This window comes from Poecilia reticulata, unplaced genomic scaffold (genome assembly GCF_000633615.1).
Source record: "Poecilia reticulata strain Guanapo unplaced genomic scaffold, Guppy_female_1.0+MT scaffold_131, whole genome shotgun sequence".
In the NCBI taxonomy this organism is placed as follows: Eukaryota; Metazoa; Chordata; class Actinopteri; order Cyprinodontiformes; family Poeciliidae; genus Poecilia; species Poecilia reticulata.
The window spans coordinates 115,009-122,721 of NW_007615014.1; positions in this window are offsets into that span (position 1 = coordinate 115,009).

Below are 7,713 nucleotides of genomic sequence, written 5' to 3' on the forward strand. Positions count from 1 at the left end.
TCCCTGTGCATGCGTGGGTTTTCTCCGGGTACTCTAGTTTCCTCCCACAGTCCAAAAACATGACTGTCAGGTTAATTGGCCTCTCCAAATTGCCCATAGGTGTGAGTGCATGGTTGTTTGTCCTGTGTGTCTCTGCGACAGACTGGTGACCTGTCCAGGGTGTACCCTGCCTCTCGCCCGGAACGTTAGCTGGAGATGGGCACCAGCAACCCTCCCGACCCCACTAAGGGACAAGGGTGTAAAGAAAATGGATGGATGGATAAATTTAACCAATATTAAAAGCAGAACAAACTCTTTGTTCTGCTTTGGTTCTATCTCTGTGCTACAATCCGCGGCGGTCTTGTGCCATCCCTAAAAAGCTAAAAAGATAACGCCCTGGGCGTTTGCCCATGTTGCTCATGTCAGAAATCACCACTGTCTGCACCATTAAACATAGCAATTGAGACAATGCCCTGACGGTAAATAACGCTCAACTATGAACTAGGAGCAACAAGCAAGAAGTAACCATGCACAAGACGCTAACCGTGACTGTTCTCACCCTCTCTCCTGCTACATGAAGCCAGTTAGTCTGACACCATGGCAGACTACTATTACAGCTGCCACTTTGAACGAAAACAATCAAAGAGCAATGTGCATGCTCTGTGTGCTCTTTTGTTCGTGTTTTATTTATTTGTTAATTAAAAAATAGCAATGTACATAATTAAATAAAATAATGATAGCTACTGCAGTGTACGCAGAAGATTACAAGAACAAAGAAGAGTGTTCTGTCAGGTCAGCATACGCTATCAGATTGTCATACGTTTAGAACAAACTCATGGCTATATTTGTCAGACACGTCATTACCATATAATTTTATTAATTAGCAACATAGAATCATGACGTAGATCATCATACACTTTATTAACAGTTGTATGGCATCCTGACTTAGCGGTTAAATAAGGTAATGAGTTTTACAGGGGCATGTGTTGTAGTTGACTGCAGCTGCAGCCAGACCCATACGACCCTGCTTTAAATACACTTTGAAACCACGACAACGCATGTATATCTATATAGTTATCATGGAAAACAATTTAATGACTTATTTTCGTCATAACGTGTTGCTTATGATGAACTGACAACTCCTCTGTCGGACTTCTTATTCACTGCATGTATGCTATTCTGACAGCATATGGTAATCTGATAAAACAACGGTGTTCTGTCAGATCAGCATACTTTGTCAGATAGTCATACACTTCGCTCAGACGCTGCTATACGCTGTTATTACCATATAATTTTATTTAATCAGCAACATAGAATCATGATGTAGATCATCATACACTTTGTTATTAACAGTTATATGGCATCCTGACTTAGCGGTTAAGTAGGTTAATGAGTTTTACACAGGCGTGTGTTGTAGTTGACTGCAGCTGCAGCTAGACCTGCTTAAAATACACTTTGAAACCACGACAACGCATGTATATCTATCTAGTTATCATATTATGTCATATTATTAACAATTTAATGACTTATTTTCGTCATAATTTGTTGCGTATGCTGAACCGACAACTCCACTGACTGTGGGACTTCTTAATGCGCATGTGCGGGCATGCGAACTCACTGCATGTATGCTATTCTGACAGCGTATGGCTATCTGATAGAACAACGGCTCTCAGCGACACTCCAGTCCTTTCTAATAAGTAAAGAGAATAGCAGATGAATCGTACTGTTCCTGAATGTCGCATTAATATATTGCAGACTTTTGGGCACAGCGTTGTCCCATACATGCGACAAGTCAGTCAACATCTCCCCACAATAATTCAGCGCAGTGAGTGACTTTTTTTCCATCACAAATGCTTATGTGTGTCTATACAGCTAGCTTTGCTAACATTACGTCAACTGAGCTTACCTTTCTTGGAGCTTCTTAGTGACAAAAAAAGTTAGACATTGTCCCCACCGTCTGTGAAAGCGAAGCGCTGCTGAGTTAGCTGTGGCCATCGGATTTCTTATGATTTATGCAGCGCTATTCTATTACTGACGATTAGACATCTTCCACTGCTCAGAGAAAACCACTGCGCATGTCTTGGAGCACTGTGTGCGAGTGAAAGGTGGGGTGAGGGGGGAGAAACAGAAACACGTAATTGGCAGGTCGTTATTGACTTGCAAATAACGTGACTTATTGGCAAGTTGGATTTTAATCGGTGCGTTTTGCATCCACCGAAAACAAAGATATTAACAAAGTATGCTGTATGTTTAGTGATATTTTCACAGTTGCGGTCTCGACTGGTCTTGAAATAAAATGCCAAGTCCTCAGCGCCCAAGACCGAGACAAGACCGAGACCAAATGCGGTCGAGTCCGAGACGAGACCGAGACCATCAAAAAATGGTCTCAAGACCGATCTCGAGTACTACAACGCTGACAAATTTTTAGAAGAAAGACATGAAGTCCTATTTTCAAAATGAAAATGTAAGCCTACGTATTGAAAGTATTGAGAACAAAAAATATTAAATCCTTCTTTCAGACTGAAAATGTGGGCCCTCGAATTATGGCAGAAAAATCCTCCATAACAGAAGAACTCAATATTTTTTCATAGATTATCTGGCTACATGTTGGGACATGGCAAAAGTTTTAATACTTATGTAAAAACGTTTATTTTTTTAAGTTGCATTGATTGATGCTGTTTTTTTCAGCTACACAAGTTTTTTTCCCCATTTGTTTTTCAGTTGTCACATGTGACAACAGAACCTGAAGAGCAGGGGTGCCCAACCTTTTTGAGACCAGCAACTGCGATCAGCATTGAATCTAGTCCGTAAGAAGTTTGGTCAGCGAGGTACCTGGTCATTCTCCACATGCAGGGCCAAAGCAACGTGGTCCCAAACGTAAAACTGTTGATTCCTCACACATTTGGCTTCCATCTGATCATGAAATTCATACCTGTGAAAACATCAATACAGAAAATTATGGATTATCAAATGACGATTTGTCATTTGATAACCAGGCATCAAGTTGTCACATACTGCTTCCATCTTTTAGTCATCTTTTAATCAATGAAAATTGTGTTGCCTGTGGTAGCTAAAGAGTAATTAAATTGGTTACACAGTAGTTCAGTGTTTGTCACTGTTGTTGTATAGCAAAAAGGGCCTGGTTTGAATCCCAATCTGAGTGGATTATACATGTTCTGACTGGGTTCTCTCTGGGTTCTCCAGCTTTCTCTTACCAAAAAACGCAGCACTGAAGGCAGTGCGAGTGATGTTGTTGATGACCCAAATCCATGTCTGCTCCAGGTGGAGATCAGTGGTGATAACTTTACCAAACAGTAAAAGATAGATGTCAGGCTAACTGACTCAGAATATTACCTTGGCTTAAACAACAGCATATCAGCTGCTCCATTTGTAAAAACTAGCAACTAATATTTATGTGGCTTTGCAGCTCAGATAGTATTTGTCATTCAGCAGCAGTGAAAAGAAAAAAACAAGGCAGATTCAGCAGAAAATATATTTAATGCTACTCAAGAGACACAGATGGAGTGTGAAAAGGAAATGTCTAGACCACCTGTAATAGGCATAAAGAAACTTTTTTTCCAATTAATAGTGAAACCAGAAAACTTGCCAAATTATTAGAGTAAGAACCGGAGAAAAGAGACTGTAACATCTGAAAGAGTCAAGATAACGTCATCTGCATACAGCCAAATGGCACTGTCTGTAGCATGCTCCAAAATGCCTGTGATCAACGGAGATGGGTACTGATGGAAATGGCAAGGGGTTCCATGGCCAGTGCAAATAGCAATGATGAGAGACAACACCCATGTCTGGTTTCGCAATGTAATGGGAAAAAAAAAGCAGACCTGTTGTGATTCGTCAGAACTGAGAATTTGGGGTGTGCGTAGAGCACTTTTAGTAATGTCATAAATTTATCGCCAAAGCCAAATTTTTGAAGAACCAAAAACAAATAGTCCCACTCAATTTGATCAAATGTCTGCTGAGCATGTAATGAAATAACTGCAGAGGCAGGTTTGTCCTGTACATAACATGTAGGAGTCGACGAGTGTTTGAAAATGAATACCTGTTAAGGATGAAGCCAATCTGGTCAGAATGAATCAGGCAAGCTATGTGTTTATTTAAACCAGTGGTCCCCAAACTACGGCCCGTGGGCCAGATCCGGCCCGCCTTTACATTTGGTCCGGCTTCCTGAACAATACCAGAGAGCGTTCAGATTTTTTTTTATATACCGTATTTTCCGGACTATATGTGGATTTTTCTTTAACCACCAGGGGGCTCCTTAGCAGGAAGAGAATAATTGGAAGTCAAAATTGGAAATAAAAGAAGAAAGCGCCCATTAAAACGGAATTAGGTTTTAATAGGGAATTGAAATTTGAGAATGTTGTTGATCAATTAAAAAGCATTGAGGGGAAAAAGATTTTTTTTTTTTTTTTTAAATAATACTCGGATCATTACATGAGAATTAGAGGTATAGATATTAGGATCCAGTAGATGGCAGTAGTGCAACAATAATGGATGCAAGCTGCCGTTGAGATCTAAAGAAGAAGAAGGAGGTGCCTATTTTCATTTAGCACATGCTAGTAGCAGACACGGAGGATCAGCACTTTTACTGTTACCATTCAGAAACTACCGTAATCAGTTCAGTTAAATCTAAACTTGGCAACTTTTTCTTTTTCAACCGTGATAAATGTGATATTCAATTGACCTGTTATTACTCAAATTACTCAATCCAGAAGAGGTACACTTAGTGTTGTAGTACTCGAGACTGGTCTCAAGACCACTTTTCGATGGTCTTGGTCTTGTCTCGGCCTCAGGCATTGAGGACTTGGGATTTTATTGCAAGGTTTTATTTCGAGACCTGTCAAGACCACAACTGCAAAACTATCACTAAATTGCCAGCATATTGTCCAGTTGATTTGTTAACATATTTGTTTTCACTGGGTGAAAAACATACCGATTCAAATCCAAGCAATAACGTGACTTAATAATTACATGTTTCAGTTAACACTGTCACCTGTCGCCTACCCCTCTCACTCGCACGCAGCACTCCGACATGTGTAGTGGTTTTCTCTGAGCGGCAGATGTCTGTCTAAGCGTTAGCTATATCCTCCCGGTATATAAATCATAAGAAATCCCATGGCGACATGTAAATTAAGAAGGGCTTAATTTACTTTTATCATCACTTAGAAAAGAAGCTCAAAGAAAGGTAAGCTCTGTGGACGTGATGTTAGCAAAGCATTGCATTTCATATGAAAAAAACACTGTCACTTTGCACTGAATTATTGTGCGGAGGTGTTGACTGACATGTCACATATAAGGGACAACGCTGTGACCAAAGTCTGCAATACAGTGATATGACATTCAGGAATGATCTGATTCTTCTGGACGGATCTTTACTGAGTCCTATAGGACTGAAGCCTCACTGAGAGCTGTTCTTTGTTCTTGTGGTGCTCTGTGTACACTGCAGTAGCTATTATTATTTTATTTCATTAAAATACATATACAGATGCATTTAATTGATGAATAAATAAAACAAGAACATAAGAGCACACAGAACATGCTCATTGCTTTTTGATTGTTTTCGTCACCTGTCTTGGTGGCAGACATTGCAGCAATGTGTGCTGCCTGGCTTCAGAGAGTGAGAACAGTCACTGTGCACACCTTATGCTTGGTTACTTCTTGCTTGTTGCACGTTGGTCAGTGTTCATAGTTGAGTGTTTACCATTAGGGCATTGCCTTAATTTCTATGTTTAATGGTGCAGACAGAGGTGGTTTCTGACACTGACAGTATGAGCAACTGCCCAAGGTATAAACCTTTTGAGGATGGCATGAGACCTCTGGGGATTGTGGCACAGAGATGGAAACCAAGCAGAATGTAGAAGAGTTTGAATTAATAATGACATTGGTTACATTTATTTCAGCTCTAAACATTTAATATCTAGGATTTTTGGGGGGAATGTGGAACTTTCAGGTCAATTTGAGAAGCAATTTTTATAAAATTTCACATTTTATCATGTCATGTAGAGCAGAGCGCTGGTCCTGGTCTTAACTCGGTCTCGACTTCCCTCAGTCTTGGTCTTGACTTGATCTCAGGCTAGGTGGTTTTGACTACAACACTAGGTACAGTTAAATTGTTTGGGAAGTCTTTAGTATCAGAACTGGTAGCACTAGACTTGGAAGAGTACAAATTACTTGTCTGACTTTAAGTTCAATGTATCTTAACTCCATACAAGAAAAAGAAATCATTGATATTGTGAATAAATGTAAAAGTAAAACATCCACTGACTGTGATGTAGACATGAAAACAATTAAAATGGTAATTGAGGATATCTCTAAACCATCAACTTACATTTGTAATTTATCATTTCAGACGGGACAACTTCCCTACAAAATGAAAATAGCAAAGATTATATCAATGTATAAAACTATCAATCACCTCTTCACAAATTATTCTCTCATCTCCATCAGTTCTCTAAAATTCTAGAAAAACTTTTTAAGAAGAGACTGGAAAAAATTAATAGACAAACATACACTACTCAACAGTAGTCAATATGGATTCAAAGCCAGTCAACATCACTAGCCAACTTAATAGAAGAAATTACAGGTGCAACACATAGTAAGAAATTAGCTGTATTAGAATGTTATGGAATAGTTTTGAACTGGATGATGAGTAATTTAAAGAGCAGAAAACAATTAGTTAAAAAGGGAGACATTGAATCTGATTGTCTGAAGTTTGTATGTGGGGTACCTCAAGGGTTAGTACTGGCACCAGTTTTATTAAACTTGTATATAAACGACATAAGCAAAGCGTCTAATGTAGGGCTGTTGTAAATGAATATTTTAGAAGTCAATCTATTGATTATTCTTAGATTAATTGAGTAACCGCATAAAAATTTTTGATAAAATAAAATATTGTTTTTTGAGATTTGACGCATATCTCAATAAATCCGCTAGAAAACCCCTTTCTTTTGGAAGTCCTGGTTTCAAAAAGGAATATGTGATTTATATGAGAATGACTCATTAAAGACCTTTGAAACATTTGTTGGGGAATTTAAGTTACTTAGACAAGATTTCTGGAGATATTTACAATTAAGACATTTGCTGGTTAAATGGAATGGGAAGAAAAGTTCAAGGGAACTAAAAAGACTGGTCCAATTTAAGATTTTACACAGGGTATAGTGGACTCCATACAGACTATATAGGGTTGGCTTGTCAGAAACCCTGGTTTGTTGGAAATGTCAAAAGGGTAATGGCACACTGGTACATATGCTGTGGGACTGTAAAGAAATCCTATATTATTGGTCATCAGTTCACAAAATCTTAGAAAAAAATAGTTGGCCAGAAAATAGCCTTCTGCAGCAGGCTTTATATTCTCAGGGATCCATCATTATTGGGTCACCTGTCTTCCTCTCTCTCGCAGTGGGTACAGACAGTTGTAATGCTGGGGAGGAAGCTGCTGGTGAGGGAGTGGAGGGGTCCATCTATCCCTCTCTTACTCATTGGTATAGCTCATTGGGGCAGCTTGAGGCCTTATAGACTGTTAAATAGGGTTGACGAGTACAACAGGAAGTGGTCCCGCTACTTCTCATATATGGGTTAAATCTGGGTAATATGGGTAATTTCTGTTAACTGTATTGGCCTCTAACCATTATTTAGCAGCTGATGCTGATGCTAAATTGTGATATCCTAAGTGTGGAATTATGGTATATTTTTCTGTTGGAAAATCAATAAAGTTCA